Consider the following 18,066-nt stretch of genomic DNA (forward strand, 5'->3'; position numbering starts at 1 on the left):
TAAAAAATTTACGCAATTAACGCAGTTGCAGTTTTTTTTATTTCCTGTTGTGGCTGAAATGTGTTTAAGGTGCAAAGAAATACGGATAAGACCAAGAACACGCTTTTAGAAGAAAAGTTTCCTCCAGAGTTTCATGCAATTTTTTCATTTTTAATCTTTAGACTTAAACTGCAGTTCAGCAGCTCACTTTCATTCAGCAACATATTGATCATTCCCCTGTGACAATTATTGGATGAAAATATGAAGTAAGGACTGCTGGAAGAGTGCTGTTTTAATGGAATTTGATACCGCATGGCGAACGGAAATAAAAACCTCCACATTTCGGGACTTGGGTGGTCCTTTAAGGTAATCAAAAATCACTACATGGTAGACTCTCGATCAGAGTATTATCTTAATCATAAAATCGGAGCATTGGTGTCCATGTAAATGTACTCAGTGAAAGTGCCAGATGATGTCGCAAGCTGTCAGCCCATTCCTCTGCCTTTAAGTTGATTCTATGCGCCCTCAAATGTTTCATTAAGTGTGACGTGTTTCCCCCTACACGCAACTTTTGTAAAGCATCTGCTTCACGTTGCTGTGTCAGAATTTTTGCTTGTAAAATACAGCCTTACTTTAGAAGGCTTAGTTTAAGCAAATTTGATGAATGCGATCGTGCGTGTTGATGAATCTGAAGGGAGTTGCTTACCAGGTGCGCTGTGCTGCGCACGTTGTCTGTGTGTGTGAGTGTGTGTGTGCGCATTTCCTAGCAACAAGAGCAAATGCCTGACATTGCTGACAGTGTTTGTATCCTTCAAAGCTGTTCCCAATTAAATGTTTAGAGATGGTGTGACCAAAGTCTCACTAAGAAGTCTATAGTCTTTGGTGCGTGCCTTTGATGTACCCCTTGGTGCTTCTTGCATCCTTGTCACAGCACCAGTGGCACAAAAATTAGGCACCAAAATGCATATGATAATTTATTGATTCTGCTTGTGAGAGACTGTTCTCATTCTCAGGTCACATCATTCAGAAGAAAAGGGCCACATTGTCCCCTGATAATGTCAATAGACTGGACTGTCTTAGCAATGGCTAAATGTTAAGTAGGACTAAGCAAAATTGTTTCTACTTTATAATTAATGTTCTCAACTCACAATACAACTTTACAGTGAGTACAATTGTTTGTATTCAGTACTTTATTATTATTATTCTATTTTTCCAATTTCCATATTTGCAATGCCTGTATTTTGGATTTTTTTGTAGTTCACTTAGAATCCAACATGGAAATAATTTTTGTTTGTTATTGGCATGGTTTTGAAATTCAAAGTGTTTTATTTCTGTAATAAATATGGAGTTTCGTGATTAATCATGATTAATCACAAAGAAATGTGTTAATTACTTATTTTTTTAATTAGTTGACAGCCCTATTTATAAGGCATACTTTAACAGATTGCTGTAACTCGATTATAACTCGCAAATAAACGTACTAAATGTTTTAGAAGACATTTGACCTTCTGATTGGCAGATAATTAAAACAATAGAAAAGCACACAGACTGGATATGACCTTATTTGACTGAACGCACACACAGTGACGCATCGATTCAGACTTTCGCACCCCGCCATCTTTTGATGTGCATCTGTCTCTGTGTTCTTTGACTTGTATATTGTGCTCTCAATTTTATTTATTTTCACGTAATTATTTCCAAGTCCTGCTGCCGACTGATTTGGCACTTGCATGTAATGTGTGATGTAGCTTTTTTCGGCCCCTTCCTGGTTTTCTGTTAACATGCACTGACAGCAGCGCAGCCGCTGAGGAACAAGATGGATGTTGGGACATCTTAAACATGTTTCTCGTGAGTGTCTGTTTATTTGAATTCTTGGGAGCCGTGATCACATTCAGAGGAATTCTCTCAGATTCCCTCTATAGGAAAGCAAGTACTGCGGAAAAAGCGAGAAACCACTGTGAAATGAAATGTAGTTTCATGTAGAACATTGGTTTATTTAAGTCAGTCTTCCTGGTGTGGGTGTAATATAGCACTTTTATTTATTTTTTGTGTGTGTGTAGTATTGACTGATGAGCTTAAACTTTAAATGACAGGACAATGTGTTTTCAAATTTGCCCATTACGGGTAAATTACTTTTTACAATTTTACAGACTTTTATTTTGGAGTTATTAGTTTGAAATGAATATTCACTGTGAAAAACTAAAGACAACAAGCTTACCACTTCAGTCAGTTAAAATAACTGAAAACGCAATCTCAGCACAAACAATACAAGCATCTTGTTTACACATTCAAAATGAGTTTGTGCAGTCCATTTGTCATAGGAAATTATTCTGAATCATCATTAAATGGGTAGATAGCTAAAAAAAAAAAAAAAATTATTCTGCCATCATTTACCCATCCTCCACTTGATCCAAAGCTGTCAAAGGAAGATATTGAATTATGTTGGGGAAAAAAACAGCCATGAGTTCTATAGTTTTTGTTCCTATAATATGGATGTCAGTGTCTGTTTTTTTTCTCCAAACATTCTTCTGAATATCTTGTTTTTTGTTTAGCAGAAGAAAGAAAAACATAAAAGTTTACAACCAATCTTTGCTGTCCAATTTTCTCATCATCATCATGTAACTTTGAGCCCTTTAACTTTTGCAAAACAGGCTGCGAGGCCCCAGAATGGAATTGCAATGGAAAACCAGACAATACTATTCCTTGAACTGTACCTCTCCCAAAATCAATTTTGACAATTGTCTAGCTCAGATGACACATTTTTTAACAAAATACAAGCTTTACCTTTTTCTTTTCAATTCTCTTTAATGCATCTTAATTAATCCTAAAAATTATTGTTGCAATTCCCAGGCATCACATGTCGACATAGGAGTTTAACTATGCTGCTTTGAAGAATATTTGAGACAATATTAATTATGTCTGGTTTGTGAATCTATAGTTTGAATGATCCTTTTTCTTTGCATGACATATTGATGTTACAGTGCATCTAGCTCTGTATTATCCTGAATATTACATAATAATTTGTTTCATGTGCCCTAGGACAGAAGAGTGCCTATCAGTAGCACACCTCTATTTTTCACAGTTAATGCCTTTAAATGGCATTATGGGACCTTGATCTTTCTCCAAACAACACTTAACCTTAAAAAGTATAAATGGTGAATTGTATTAGCATTTTCTAATACTTTAAAGTTGGAATGTTGTTGTATATTATGGTACATGATAGGGCTGCACAATATATCGTTTCAGCATCGATTTGGCAGTGTGAGGGCTGCGCAGTAGGTAGTGCAGTCACCTCACAGCAAGAAGGTCGCTGGTTCGAGCCTCGGCTGGATCAGTTGGTGTTTCTGTGTGGAGTTTGCATGTTTCTCTGCATTCGCGTGAGTTTCCTCCAGGGTCTCCGGTTTCCCCCCACAGTTCAAAGACATGTTGTACAGGTGAATTGGGTAGGCTAAATTGTTTGTAGTGTATGAATGTGAATGAGTGTGTGTGGATGTTTCCCAGAAATAGGTTGCGGCTGAAAGGGCATCCGCTGCATAAAACACATGCTGGATAAGTTGGCGGTTCATTCGACTGTAGCGACCCTGGATTAATAAAGGGACTACGTTTAAAAAACGTAAGTTATTATTAAACTTTTTCAGTAACTACACAAATTTACCAAAAATTGTATAGTTAGCACATATTTGTGGCTGCATATGCATTACAAGAAAGTTTTAGGCATTCAGGCACAAGAATTAATAATGTTTGTGAATTAAAGAAAGTTAAAAAAAAAAAAGATGACAAAGTGCTATTTTACATTTAAAAATATCAGTTTCTGGACGTAAATACTTTTAGACTGCCAGAAAAAGCACTACTTTGCTACTATATTTATCAATGCTTTGATTTGGTTTATAAAATTTATGCAGATGTGCTGGTCTACAAAATCATCCCAATCAATCTAAAAATGACAAATTCTTTCCACATAGAAGCATTCAAGTCATCTGGTGAATTTATATTTAATATAGCAATATGAATGGCAGAAAAACTAAATATTGCAATGTTGTTTTATTGCCAATATCATGCAGCCCTAGTACATAACCTTATTGTACAGTTTCTGTTTTTTAACAGATTTATTTCTAATTATATTATTTCTTAGCCGTATGCACTGAATGCACTGACTTTCATGGAAGTTGGGGAAAGTTCAATTTGAGAAATGCTTAAATGGAGCATTGGAATCATTTAAAAAGTATAATTTATTGTTTTTGTGGGAAAATAGATTGTTTCCCTTTGTTTCTTTCAAAAATGCTAAATAATAACAATAAACATCAGGTTAGGGGTGACATTTCCGTTATTACTCCACCTGGTTCATAATTTAATAAGGCATAAACCAAATGGATGAGCCATAATAAAGCAGGTATTTACTTTCCCCACTGCAAGGCAATAATCCAATGCTGCAGATCACCGGAATTTAAGAGCTGGTTTGTGCCAGTGGCGGGATATTCTGGCCTGTGGTGTAACCCACTATAACAAACTTTTGTGACAATTGTCTGATCTGCTGAACTGTAAATGCAAAGGGTGAAAAACAAATCTCTTTTAATCCCAATCAGCCATTTCTTTTTTCTTCTTGGTGATTATGTTAGTGTCGTATTAGTCAGACATTGAATGATGGAGTTCAGTCTAAATGTAACTTGTTGACTGCCTATTGACAAATTATTTTAGGTTACAATGGTCATGTTAAATAATTGTCTTCTTTGAACTTACAAACAACAGTTGAGATTTGTTTGCTTTTTTAGGGCAATATGAAATTAAAGTTCTGTTATTAACTGTTCACTCTCATGTTCTTTCCAGTTTAATGAAAATCTTCATTCTTCAAATCAAAAAATAAGTTATTTTAAATGTTTAGAAAAAGAGCTAAAAAAACAATTGTCAAAGCGTTCAATGTGACTTCAGTAGTTTAGGTGTAATCACATGAAGCTCCAAGAACACTTTTGTGCACCAAAAAAATAACTTTTTAATGTGCAAAATGAGTTACCACTAAACCCACTGCATAACATATTTAATAATAGTTAACTATTTGGCAAACATCATCAGTCAAGCAAGTAATTTTTTCTGACTAACTTTTTTTTTTTTTTTGCACAATAGTTCAGCAGCAAACTAAATCATTAAAAAAACAAGTTAAAGTGCTTTCTTTTTGAAAATTTCACACACAATAAAAATTGCATGAGAAGTAGCGCATTTTCTTATTTTGCAGTTGACAGATGAATACTGTGTTTTCAAAACGATAAATGATACAAGTTTTCAGTTTCCCCAAAAACCCCCCTGTTGCACAGATTAAGTTTACAGTTTTAGCGATAGTTATACTGAAATTAATTTAAATGATTATCTTTTTTTCTTTTCTGGAACACACATTAAATGATATTTGTAGAAATTATTAGTATGCCCCTACCACCCCTGGCTCTAAGACTTGACGTTAAGTTCAGAATGTTTTTCAAAGTAGTTTATTTTGTATTGTACAGAAAAAAGTAATGCACACAGCAGGTCGGAACAACATTAGTGTGAGTAAACCGTGACAACTATATTTTTGGGTGAACTAACTGATTAACAAATTATTAAGAATGTTCATTTTCTTTGTCTGCCCTTTGCAAAATTGACATTTGGAGCATGCCTTATAAATGTTGCACTGACATAATAATGAGTTGTTCATGGGTTTCTGACTGTTTGAACTGTATTTGATTGATTACAGCAGATGTGGTCGGTAAGAGCCTTGAGGTGGTCATTTGATTGATCATCTCTGCTAATTTCCCTGTTCTGTTCTGCCATCAGAAAGAAGGACAGCAGAGGCTGTTTGTCTGGTATTTGAGACAGTCGCTTCTGTCTGTGAACCCACACAGTCAGATCACAGATCAAGACCTCCTTTAGGCAAGTTTGCAGCTGTTTATCTGTATTCAGATTTTCTCAACTAAAGTTTACATTGTTACTTTACTTACATTGTTTACATTACATTGTATGTGGCACAAATACATAATTCAATGATGCACTTAAATGAAGCCAGAGATTATGACAATATATTTTTCATTCAATACTTTAAATAAAAGCATGTTTATGTGAGAAACGCTAAGTAGGTACACTGTAAAAAATCCATGGTTTGACACAATTTTTGTTTTGGAACAACATAAAGGAATTAAGTTAACTTATCATTACAAGTTTAAGTGGTTTGAACATAAAACAAGTTGTCCCTACAAAAAACACTCAAGAATTGTGTTGTTAGCTCATTTTAAAAAGTTTGAACAAACATCAAACTTGTAGTGATTAATCCACTACAAATGATAAATATATGCAGGTTATTAAATCAATAACTTTTGCAGTACAACTGCGATGTTTGTTTTTTGGGGGGGCTGTTGGGTTGATGATAAAAATTTACATTAATCATCTGATAGTGATTATGGTTGCCAGTCGTATTGTGTATGCCTGATAACCATAACATTAAAAATGAGCATTTATTGGCACATACTGATACAGTCACTGAATTTATTGACCCTATTCTGCAATGTGGAAGTGTGCTCTTTACTTCGATTGATCTAGAACTTCCGATTCATTTGCCTATGGCGGGAAGCACTAGGAATAATAAACGACAGTAAATTGTCAAACTATTTGACCTACAAATAAATGTATTTATCACTATATATATATACATATATATTAAGGGTGGTATAAAGTCTCATATGACCAGATCTCGCAAGATTAAATTGAAACAAGATTTCTCGTAGAGGTGAAAAGTTGTCTTGTGAGTTGTGATGTTATGATGGAGTGTTAAAGTAAAATTGGCATTGAAGATTGAAGGCAGGATTGGATTTGATCTGCAAATCAAGTGCTTTGCACACATCTGGCTACCCAGGCTGGCCTCGGACTTGCGCTTGTCACTCAGTTGGGCGGGCGGGTGTGATGTAACAGCTTTTTTTAGAGTTTTCTTGAGTTCAGAGGGTTCCGCGTCAAACATAGGTTACAACTGCAGCCACACACATTATGGATCGTATCTATGCAATGGAATAGCACTTAAGATATGCTGAAAGTTGTAATCGTCGTAAACACAATGGAATTAAGACATATGGAGTATTTCTATTTTAGTTGCATTATTGAAGTGTACATATGAAACACTGTAAATATCAAAAACTACATTCATTTTTTTAAGTTCGGTGTGAGGAAAGAAGTTCGATTTCTCATGTGAAATTTTACAGGAGAAAAGCCAGTCAGTAGAGTTTAGCTAAATATTTATTAGTGTTTGCATGTCCTTATGGCATAGATTTAATTTAAATAGAAATAAAATACCATTCATTACAATGTTTTTACAAAGCACCTAAATTGGTTTACATTTTGTAATTTTTATTTTTTTCTAGTTCAATAAAAATCTATTTTTCATTCATATAGGCTATTAATAAATATTTAGCAGTGTTTGCATGTCCTTTACTGCATAGAATTCATTAAAATAGAAGTAAAATAGCATTCATTAAGTTGATTTTTTTAAAAATCACAAATAGTTTTGCAATTTGTGTTTTTTTTTCAGTTGGATAAAAGATATTTGTGTATTTCATTATTGAGGAGAAAACAGTGTAAAGGTTTCGTCATGTCTCATTCTAGTTAAACCAATCTCGTGTCTCGTCTAGTCACCCCCTTAATATATATATATATATATATATATATATATATATATATATATATATATATATATATATATATATATATATATATATATATGTGTGTGTGTGTGTGTGTGTGTGTGTGTATATATATATATAATGGAACATCAAGCTGCTTAATGAGCTGTTTCTTAGGGTTAAAAATCAATGGAAGTGAATGTGGCCAGAAGTTTTAAGCCAATAAGATTTTAATGACCTGCTCATAGTTGATAAAATAAAGTCTAAATGCCAATATTGTTGTTTGCTTCTCATTAAATGAAAATAAAGCCAAATCATATACGTATAAGTTTGCAGGCAATAAATAATTTTATTATCAGTATATTTTATATTAATTTTATCATTCAATTTAATTGAAATGTAGTTAAAGAGGGCGGGTTGCTCGTTAAAAAATGAAGTGTGAGTAAACTTTTGTCAAGTATAATTTTATCCATACTCAAAATTGGACCTCTGCTTTTAACCATTCAAGTGCACACAATTTTGCTTCCAACACCCAGGGAGCAATTAGAAGTTAGATGCAATGCTCAAATCTGGCCAAGACCGTAAATCGAACCAGCAATCTTTATGTTATAATTCCAACTCGCTAACTATTAGGCCATAACTCAGAAGTCAGCCGATTTGAATGTTATTACTTGATTGAATGGGCGTTATTAGTGGTTATCAGTTGATAGATTTGGGCCAGTAGAGACCATCTGCGCCTACTAGTAGGCATGGAAGGCTGTAATTATCCATCCACTTGGTTAATCAGCTATAGATAACATACGGCTGTGGCTGGAAGTTAACGAGAACCATTTATAAAATTTCTCAATAATTGTAATTTATTAACATCTAACGCTACCCCAACCCTAAACCCAACCGTCACAGTAAAATAAAAACAGATCTGGATCTGGAGTCTTCTCTATTAGTAGAGCTGATTATTCATGTGGATGGTAGATTACAGCCTTCTGAGCCTACTAGTAGGCACAGAAGGCCCCTACTGGCCCATATCTATCAGCTGATATCCACTGATAACACCCAATCAATTAAATGATAGCATTTGAATTGGGTGCAGACGTTCAGGAAAGTTTGCTTTGATAAATGACCTGTTTTTGAAATGATGTCTCACAGTTCATTAAGTTTATTTCACTTGAGGTATAGCAGAGTGGAATAAAGAGCAGAATAAAAACAATTACATATATAACATATATCACTATTAGTATCATTTTAATGCAGGATGACTTGAGTAATCATACCCAGGCTTATATACCCATTCCCTCACCCCTGTGGTCTGATTTGATCTGTTTGTAATTAACAGAGCTTGTCATTGCCAGTGCAGTTTTCCTTTTTTTTTTTTTCAATTTCTTGTTGTGCACACTGGCAGTGTCTGTGAAGAGGGTATTGTCGTCTAAACTCTCTTGAAGAGCACTGAGCACTTCTCACAGATTCTGAACAGGCACCACAAAGCATGTGCTAAACAGCCCGAGTTGATGTGTAAAAATTCCTTGCATAATGTCAACAAACACCCGCATAACAAGATCTCACCTCACAGACGTTATCACACTGGCCGCTTTGCTTATACTTGTGAGGAGAAATGACAGTATGCTTGTGTAATTTTGCTGGCAGAACAGAATGAGTGTGTTTAAAAATTCCACTTTTTAATGCGTAAACGAAAAGGCTCGAATAACGTCAGTGTTACATATGTAGAAGCATATTTCAAATCCCATCTCCAGGGGTTGGGAAATGACACCGCTGGGGCGCATTATAGGTTAATATGGGAAAGTGAGGTTGGTTATAAATGGTGAATATTATTCCCAAGAGCCTTAATGGCTCTTAAGACCTTTCCTCCTGACCCTGCTCGGAGAGAAAAACATACCGTGAGCGTTTCCCAACTCCATTCCAACCCCACATCCAGCCCCCTACACAAACACCAGACATATGCTTTCTGCCTCACACTTCCATGAATCTTTGAACCTGCTGTATATTCAAATCATAACTCTAAATCTCTGTTATTTGTAGAAAAACTGCGTAAATTGTGATTGATTATGCACATTTTTATTTTGAGGGATCAGTTTCAGTCTTACTTCTCTTCCAGCACTTTTTCCATGATTTTCAAGCCAAGCACACACACTACAAGACCTGTCAGGCTTTCATTTATTAAATCTGTAACTAGTATGCGACAACAACAAAAAGCTGCACCTTTTCTGTTCTGTTTTAAAACATGCACTTGCTGAAACCAGTCAGAAATGCATTTGTCGTAGTTTTCCACAGAAGGTAAGTCAGACAGTATATATGTCGAACGTATATATGGGTGATTCAAGAATTGAGTGTACATTTTGCATCTCAATTTACAAAATGTTTAAAACTTACCAATAGTGATTCATTTTTTGTCAACTCTGTTATTGCGATATTTCTCAGTCATTCACTTTTTGAATACAATAATATGATGAAAATACATAAACTCTCTTTAGACATGCCATGTGGTGTCTGGTTTGAGGTTAGAATGTTGGGCTAAAGCACAAAATAGCGAAAAAATGTCAACTCTGTTAATGTCAACTTTTTTAGTGGTTTAAAAGAACTAACAATAAATTAAATGTCATCAAGTAACCATATTAAATGTTCCCCATCACATTTAAGCATTTTGCATTAGTTTCAGTTTGCATTAGTTAGATTTAGTTTACTGTAAATTATACATTTGTTGTATGTCATTTAAGGAAAATTGGCTTAATATACATACCTGGAATGAGGTGTGTGTCTTTATTTATTTTTTTAATACACATCAACTTTTATATATTTATATATTAATAATAATAAACACTTAGCGGTCACTTTATTAGGTACACCTAACTACAACCAGGTTGGACCCACTTTTGCCTTGAAACTGACCCAAGAGCAGTGGTGATGTCAGAAGGTTACACGTCAGCAGTTCACTGGCTGGCAGGTGACTTGGCAGAACAGACAGAAGTGACGAACAGGGAGCCGTTTTCGGAGGTGTCCTAACACATCGACACCGGTAACTTTGTAACACGAAGGTAACGTAAGACTGGCACTCGTCAGCAATTACACGGAAACTGGCTATTAAGGTGGCTATAAAGGACAAGTCAGTGAAAACTTGAGCATCGCTGCATCTCTTACTCAGCTTCCTCAGACCCAGGCAGAGCCACACCCGCAACGCAACTTGGTGACGCAAACACCACTCCCACACTGGAGGTCAGAACTCTCTCTCAGAAGAAAAAAAAAACTCTTTTATATAATTTTACATCATCGTAATTGGTTGTAGCATCCAATGGGGATGAACTCATTATAAAAGTCAGTGACAAAGGAAGTAAAAACAAAATAGGGGCAGTACAGAAAGTTTCTGTATTGTCACAAACTGCCTTAATACATCATGGCATAGATTCAAGAAGGTACTGGAAATATTCCTCAGAGATTTTGATCCATGTTGACATGATGGTATCATCCAATTGCTGCAGATTTGTCAGCTGCACATCCATGATGTGAGTCTCCCATTCCTCTACATCCCAAAGCTGCTCTATTGGATTATGATCTGATCACTGTGGAGGCCTTTGGAGTACAGTGAACTCATTGTCATGTTCAAGAAACCAGTCTGAAATGATTTGTGCTTTATGGCTTGGTGCATATCCTGCTGGAAATAGCCATCAGAAGATGGGTAGTCATAAAGGGATGGACAAGGTCAGCAACAAAAGTGAAGTAAGCGGTTGCTTTGACATGATGCTAAATTGGTACTTAGAGGTCAAAAGTGTGCCAAGAAAATATCCCCCACACCATTACACTGCCACCACCAGCCTGAACCGTTGATACAAGGTCAGATGGATTTGATTTAACAAGCAGTTGGACAGGTGTAACTAATAAAGTGGCCGGTGAGTGTATATGTTATTTCTATATTATTATATGATTTGTTAAGCATATGTTATTGACTAAGATACTTTACATCAAGTTTTCAGTTAAATACCTGCCATTAATAATTTAGAAATGTATCAAATTACATCTCTATATAAACATATTATATATAAATAGCTAATTATTGTTTAATAATTTATTATTTAGAAATCTGATCAAGTCAAGTCAAGTCAACTTTATTGTCAATCAAACCATGCAACAGTACATTACACAGCAGACTGAAATTGCGTTTCTCCCATACTCCAATGTGCAATTTAAAAAACAAAAATATGACACACACTAGACATAAACTAAACATTTAACTAATATAGTACATGATAAATTAAATAATAGACACTAATAAACTGTGAACAGTTACCATATATCCTATTGTTCCAGAATATGACCAAGTTGAGGTATTTATTGTAGTGCAATTAGGTGCAGTATGGCAAAAGTGCAAAGTGCAAAGTAGCAGCTTAGAGGTAAGTGTATTTTGTAAACAAAATACACAGATTGAATCTAATATAAAGTTTTAATGTAGCTTATGTGTTAATTCATTATCATCATCCTCTCAGCTTACATTATTTGAATTTGGCAACACATTTTTTTATTATTGTAATAATAATAATATAATATAATAAATTAAGTCTAATAATAAAGTCTACTGTGCTTGGGTTGAATGTGGCTTGTCCCAGCATCGCTTAGCGCACCCAGGTTTGCTCCTCACCCAACCAGCTCTGCGTTAAATCTTGTAAATTACGTGTCACAATCGTTCGTGCAGATGTGGCTTCTGTCTGTTCCTGATTCCCTATCTGTTTCTCAGTTTCCTTGCTTTGTTTACAGTAACACATAAAGCGTCATCGGGGTGATTACATCTGACAGCGCTCCAATACACACACACACGGGCCAGCCAATCGCACGGACACAAAAACACATCATCTCATTCATCTTCATGCCACACAGCACACATTCCGCTTACACAAAGAGGAAAAGAATACTGTTTTAGTTTCTCGCCGCTGACAGTTTTCATAAATAGTATCGAGTCTACCGTCAGTCCGAGCAAAGCGATGCAAACCCTACAGCGTTCGATCAACTTCAAACAGGCTGTTTGAAAATCGACTCTGTAACATTTGTTTCTATAAACATTGCTGCATTTAGGTTATAAATCTTAATCCGCACGTGGGCGGTTTTACCGCACAAGACACCCGTGTCTAAACACCTTTGTCTCAGCTTCTGAAATATAGTTTGAGTAAATAGTTCCGTCTCCCAGAGGACGGTGAACGCTCCTGCGAATGTGGAAGAATCTGTCCTTATTAAGGTTTTTTTTCCCGCTCTCAAGCCTTGACCTGCAGCCATATGGTATATAATCAGTCTTGTAATGACCAATAGTATTACAAGTGCGATCACTAGGCCGGACAGGCGTGGGAAGACATACTAGTTGGTCTATCACACATTCCTTCTCCCGCCTACCTGTATTAGATGACCTCCTAAACAACTCCAATTACCCAGCCACTGACAGACGGACAGATGAGACACTGCTCCGGGGGTCCGCAGACGTCTGAACGAAAGAAACGCGTGAGGGACGAGAAGGAATGAGGCAGTGATTGAGAGAGCAGAGCTCAGACAGCGAAGGGAAGCACTGATTGACGTTAGATAAATCTCTCAGCGCTTCAAATCTCTGCTTGACCATTAGCAAAGTCATCACGGCGTGTTGTTCGTCCCCCCATATGTGTCCCTCGTCTGTGTCTGGAGTTTCCCCAAGTGCTATTAATTGTCAACCCGTTCAGCATAGTTACAAAATACACAGTTGATCTGGTAGCCAGGCACCATGATGTTTGCCTGCGCAGTTTTAGCCTTGGTGGAAACAGTTTAGAGGAGCAGTCATTAATAATTTGAAACCATATATTTCTCTCTTGCATCATCTGGGCTGAAGAATGTGGACCTGTTTAATGAATATGTGTTTTAATGGTATGCCGAATGATGGCATTCGGGAAAATAGTGTGCTTCTGACTAACTGTGTAAACAGTTAAGGTCCTGATGTACTCACGGCAAAAGGTTTTTCTTTGCTTATAGGGGTACAATGAGCTTGAAAAACCTGAACAGTGGGGAAAAAAAACAGCAGTTAGGAAAGCATTATAATCCGGTCAGGTAAAGATTTCTTATAAAACACTTTATTTTGTAGACTCCCTTAAAACAAATACTTTACATTATTAAACATTGAAAAAGGTGAGACAGTTGCTAGTTTGAGTTCCAGCTGAGTCAGTTGGCATTTTTGTGTGGACTTCGCATGTTCCCCCCGTGTTCGCATGGGTTTTCTCCGAGTGCTCCGGTTTCTCGCACAGCCCAAAGTCATGCGCTATAGGTGTGCTACATGCGCTAGTGTATGTGTGTGAATGAGTGTGTATGGATGTTTCCCAGTACTGGGTTGCAGCTGGAAGGGCTTCCGCTGTGTAAAACATATGCTGGATAAGTTGGCGGTTCATTTCTCTGTGGCGACCCCTGATGAATAAAGGGAAATCAATTATTGACTATCGCCAAACATACATACAATGCAATTTGCTGTGGTGAGAGATGCCACTGTGGGCCTTTTTTCTTACTGTAAATGATAAATTACTTGTACCTCAGAGGATTTTTGGGAGCACAGACGCTCTCGACAATTCTGGGAGGTAATAAAACTGAACTTTGGATAAGGAATTTTACAATGATCAAAACAACATTTCAAATGTTTTACAGTTTGGTCTGTCTGCAGGTCCATTTATGCCATCCAATTGCACCCATTTTTGTTGTCACATGAGTTTTACCTTACGTTATCTTACCTTTTTTCAAATTATTTTATAATACTGTTAAAATCATTAAATAAAAGGAAAATACTTTAAATTTACATATCCAATGTAAAATCACAGGTTGTAAAAACAGCCTTATTTTACAGAATTTTAGATTTATTTGACTTTTTTCACATTATTCTTAAATTCAGTTAAAATTGTAAAACAACAGAAAAAATACTGTAAATTTACATATCCAGTGTAAAACCACAGGCTGTAAAAGAAATTTTATTATACAGAATTTAACAATTTTATTTTATGTTTTTTTTTCCACATTATTCTGTAATAAAGGTAAAATCGTAAAATAAAAGGCCTTAATTTACAGAATTTTAGTTTTATTTAACTTTTTTCACATTATTCTTAAATGCAGTAAAAATTGTAAAATAACTGAAAAAATACTGTAAATTTACATATCCAGTGTAAAATCAGATCTATTGAATTGACATTGACATATTTCCGAAACAGCACAACGATTAAATCATGTTCAACCAAATAGAGAGAGCTTTAGTGGCAACTATCGGGATATTTGATTACTATAATAACCTCCTGCTATGACATCAAAAGTGTGTAATGATGTTCAAAAATGTATATACACTCAAACTGACACCAGCTTCCAGACACTATCTTGATTTTTTTAGTTGTCTTTTTTTTAGGATTGTGCGTTTTCCATGTGTTTCAATTGCACAGGATTGTAAGTGAATGAATCCCAGGAGACAAAAAGTAAAGCTGGATTAGCAATTAAGACCTGCCTTGATGCAATGAAATCAGATTCCAGTTGAAACAAAAGTGTAGAAGAGAAATCTGTATTGATGCCTATAGTCCTTATGCACAAAATGAGATGCATGAAAAAATAATCATACTTATTTTGCACAAAAGCAGTGACATTAGAACCTTTGTGCGAGAATTTGTTGGGGGTTAAAAGTCAAATTATTCTACAGACAGCTTGGGATGGAGCAGGACGTCAAGCTTTCCATTAAAATTTTATATTCTTGTACTATTATTCCTTTTTTCTTCATTTTCAGAAAAAATGGCTTTCCAGTGGGAATAATTTTTGGCCAGGCAGAATTAGGGTCCACTAAAGTGCAACTGGCAGTCAATTTAAACCTCATACGTCTTTGCGAAGATTTAAACAATAAGTCCATTGTCCAGCATCCATACATGCTAGCATACCTGCACTTCTCTCAGATCTCACACAGAGTGCCAAAGCCATGCAGCAGAGTGTGAGTCCAGGCCCACACTCGCCATCACAAAACCTCACTGTAACCAGAGAAAATTGCTGAGTGAAAAAATTATATTCCCTTGATCAATAGCACATGCTGGTTTTGGTATCAGTTTCCTGGCATGTTAAAGAAGCATTACTACAAGGTTGGTTGTAGCTCCCAGTTTACTGACACATCCAAAGATAACTCACTTGGATTATCAGCAGTCATTCACACTGGCAGGCCAGACGATTGGTTTCATCTGTTGTAGATCAGAGGTCTGTATCAGTGCAGACGAAGATTTTATTTATTTAATTCTGCCTAAAATATTAAAGTAAATCATCCTTTTTAGGCATGATTGATGCTTTGATTGTCGACCTCTTTTGTACTTCAGACTGAACGAATTTGGCATTGTCTCACTTGTTGAACAGAATATACAGTGCAACCAGTCCAGTTTTTCTTCTAAATATTTTTTATCATTATTAATAGATTGTGATGTCTCTGTGGGCGGCGCAGTGGCGCAGTGGGTAGCGATGTTGCCTCACAGCAAGAAGGTCGCTGGTTCGAGCCTCTGTTTTGCATGTTCTCCCCGTGTTCGCGTGGGTTTCCTCCAGTTGCTCCATTATTCTCCATAAGGGATACATTTCAAAACAAAGGCTTTAAAAAGTCTTAAATTTGCTAAAATACTGTCTCATTTGGGCAGCATGGTGGCTCAGTGGTTAGCAAAGTTGCCTCACAGCAAGAAGGTCGCTGAGTTGAGTCCCGGCTGGGTCAGTTGGCATTTCTGTGTGGAGTTTGCAGGTTCTCCCCGTGTTTGTGTGGGTTTCCTCCAGCAGGTGCTCTGATTTCCGCCACAGTCCAAAGACATGCCCTAAAGGTGAATTGGATTAACTAAATTGGCCACAGTGTATGTATGAGTGTGTGCAGGGTGTGAATTATACATTAGCGATCACAGGGGTTGACTTTTTTGGTAAGTTATCAGGTTTATCTACACTGTTAAAAATTGCTGTTAATTTACGGCAAAATTTTAACAGTATAATCCTGTTATTGTCAAAAACAGTATGTTGCTGTTTTTTTACGGTTTTTGAAATGACGTAGACGAAATGTAACATTATTTTACTGTTTTTATCACACCAATGTAAAAAAACAGCAATCAACAGTATTTTTTGAACAGAAGACGTCAGCCATTACATGTGGATTTTCATGCTTCTTTTAACTTTGACTTACTCGGTGAGTACACCTTTATTTTGCTCATTTTACACAAAATACATATTTGTGATTGCACATAGGCTAACTGGATGCTGATATTGTAACTTTTTTACATCTATTTTAGTTCTAAATCAGTGTCAATGTGCAAACTGCATCTGCATTGAGTGGAACTGGATTTCTGACACAGATATTTCCTGATTACATGGTAAGTCAGACTATGATAATTAAAAATGATATAGGCTATAAGCGTATCTACAAAGTCAGTTTTTAAACATATGTAGCAACAAAGTAGTATTGATTTAGGTAGCATGATGAAAAGATTGTCATCTCATAGTTAATTTTAGCTTTAGCTTTTAATAGCTACCTAATATGGTTTCAATGTAGGCTTTGATAAAACATTTTTTTCCCTAATGCTGTGTTTAAAAATGTTACTGTTGTTGGTTTGTATTGTAATGCTACTTTGTCGAGTACAATTGGCTAATCACCACGATAAACTGTTTTATACAGTATGTCCATTTCAGCGCTGAACCTGTGAACATGTGAACATGCTAACTGCATCATAGAGTGGAGCTGGATTTCTGATACAGATATTGATTTCTGATTACAAGGTGAGTTTAATGAAACATGATAACATGGTAAAGTTATTATTATTGTCTATATGGTATTATTTTCCTAATAACTGAAAATACAATTAAAAAATGTTATGCATACATTATGGTTGTTAATTTTGTCTCTTTCCTCATCATTGTAATTGTCTTAGGCATCTTCTACTGTACCTGATGTAGAAAAGACCCTTGAACTACCTGCAATTCCTTGACTGATACTTTTTGGTATGTTTAGAACTGTATTTTATTACTTATGCAACTAAGGGTGTTTTCTCTGTATTTTAGCAAACATGGTAAATTCTTTTAAACAAAACAAAATACACAAATACATAAAATAAATGTTCTGTCATATTTTACCCAAGCTTTCATTCACCTTTGTAAAAACATTATATTAAATTTACTAAATTACTCAATTTTAGTTGTTTAACACATCAGCTATGTTGATCATAAATATTAAGTTAAATAAATCACAAACATTGCAGTGACAATTTCACAATACACAGTATATACACGTTGATTTCAGTGGCTGTCCAGGCGTGTCAACAATCAACATTTTCTAATGCATTTATTGTGTTAAAAGAACAGGGCTTTGAGACTAAGTAAAATTATGTCAGCTTCCCTCACATATATTTTCAAATAGGCAGTAGAAAATATAATTTCATGTGACTGCTGACATTGTTTTTTTCTTTTAAATGTTTTAGGAGAAAAA

The 18,066-nt window shown here is 35.6% G+C and overlaps 1 long non-coding RNA gene across 1 annotated transcript; it reads left to right on the forward strand.

The window, feature by feature from the left end:
- Positions 1–16,841: 16,841 nt before the first annotated feature.
- LOC141378340 (uncharacterized) lies at positions 16,842–17,583 on the forward strand. The gene is made up of 3 exons (XR_012392591.1): positions 16,842–16,957; positions 17,274–17,360; positions 17,513–17,583. It is a non-coding gene; the product is annotated as an uncharacterized lncRNA (long non-coding RNA).
- Positions 17,584–18,066: the final 483 nt, after the last annotated feature.

This window comes from Danio rerio, chromosome 16 (assembly GCF_049306965.1).
Source record: "Danio rerio strain Tuebingen ecotype United States chromosome 16, GRCz12tu, whole genome shotgun sequence".
Classification (NCBI taxonomy): domain Eukaryota; kingdom Metazoa; phylum Chordata; class Actinopteri; order Cypriniformes; family Danionidae; genus Danio; species Danio rerio.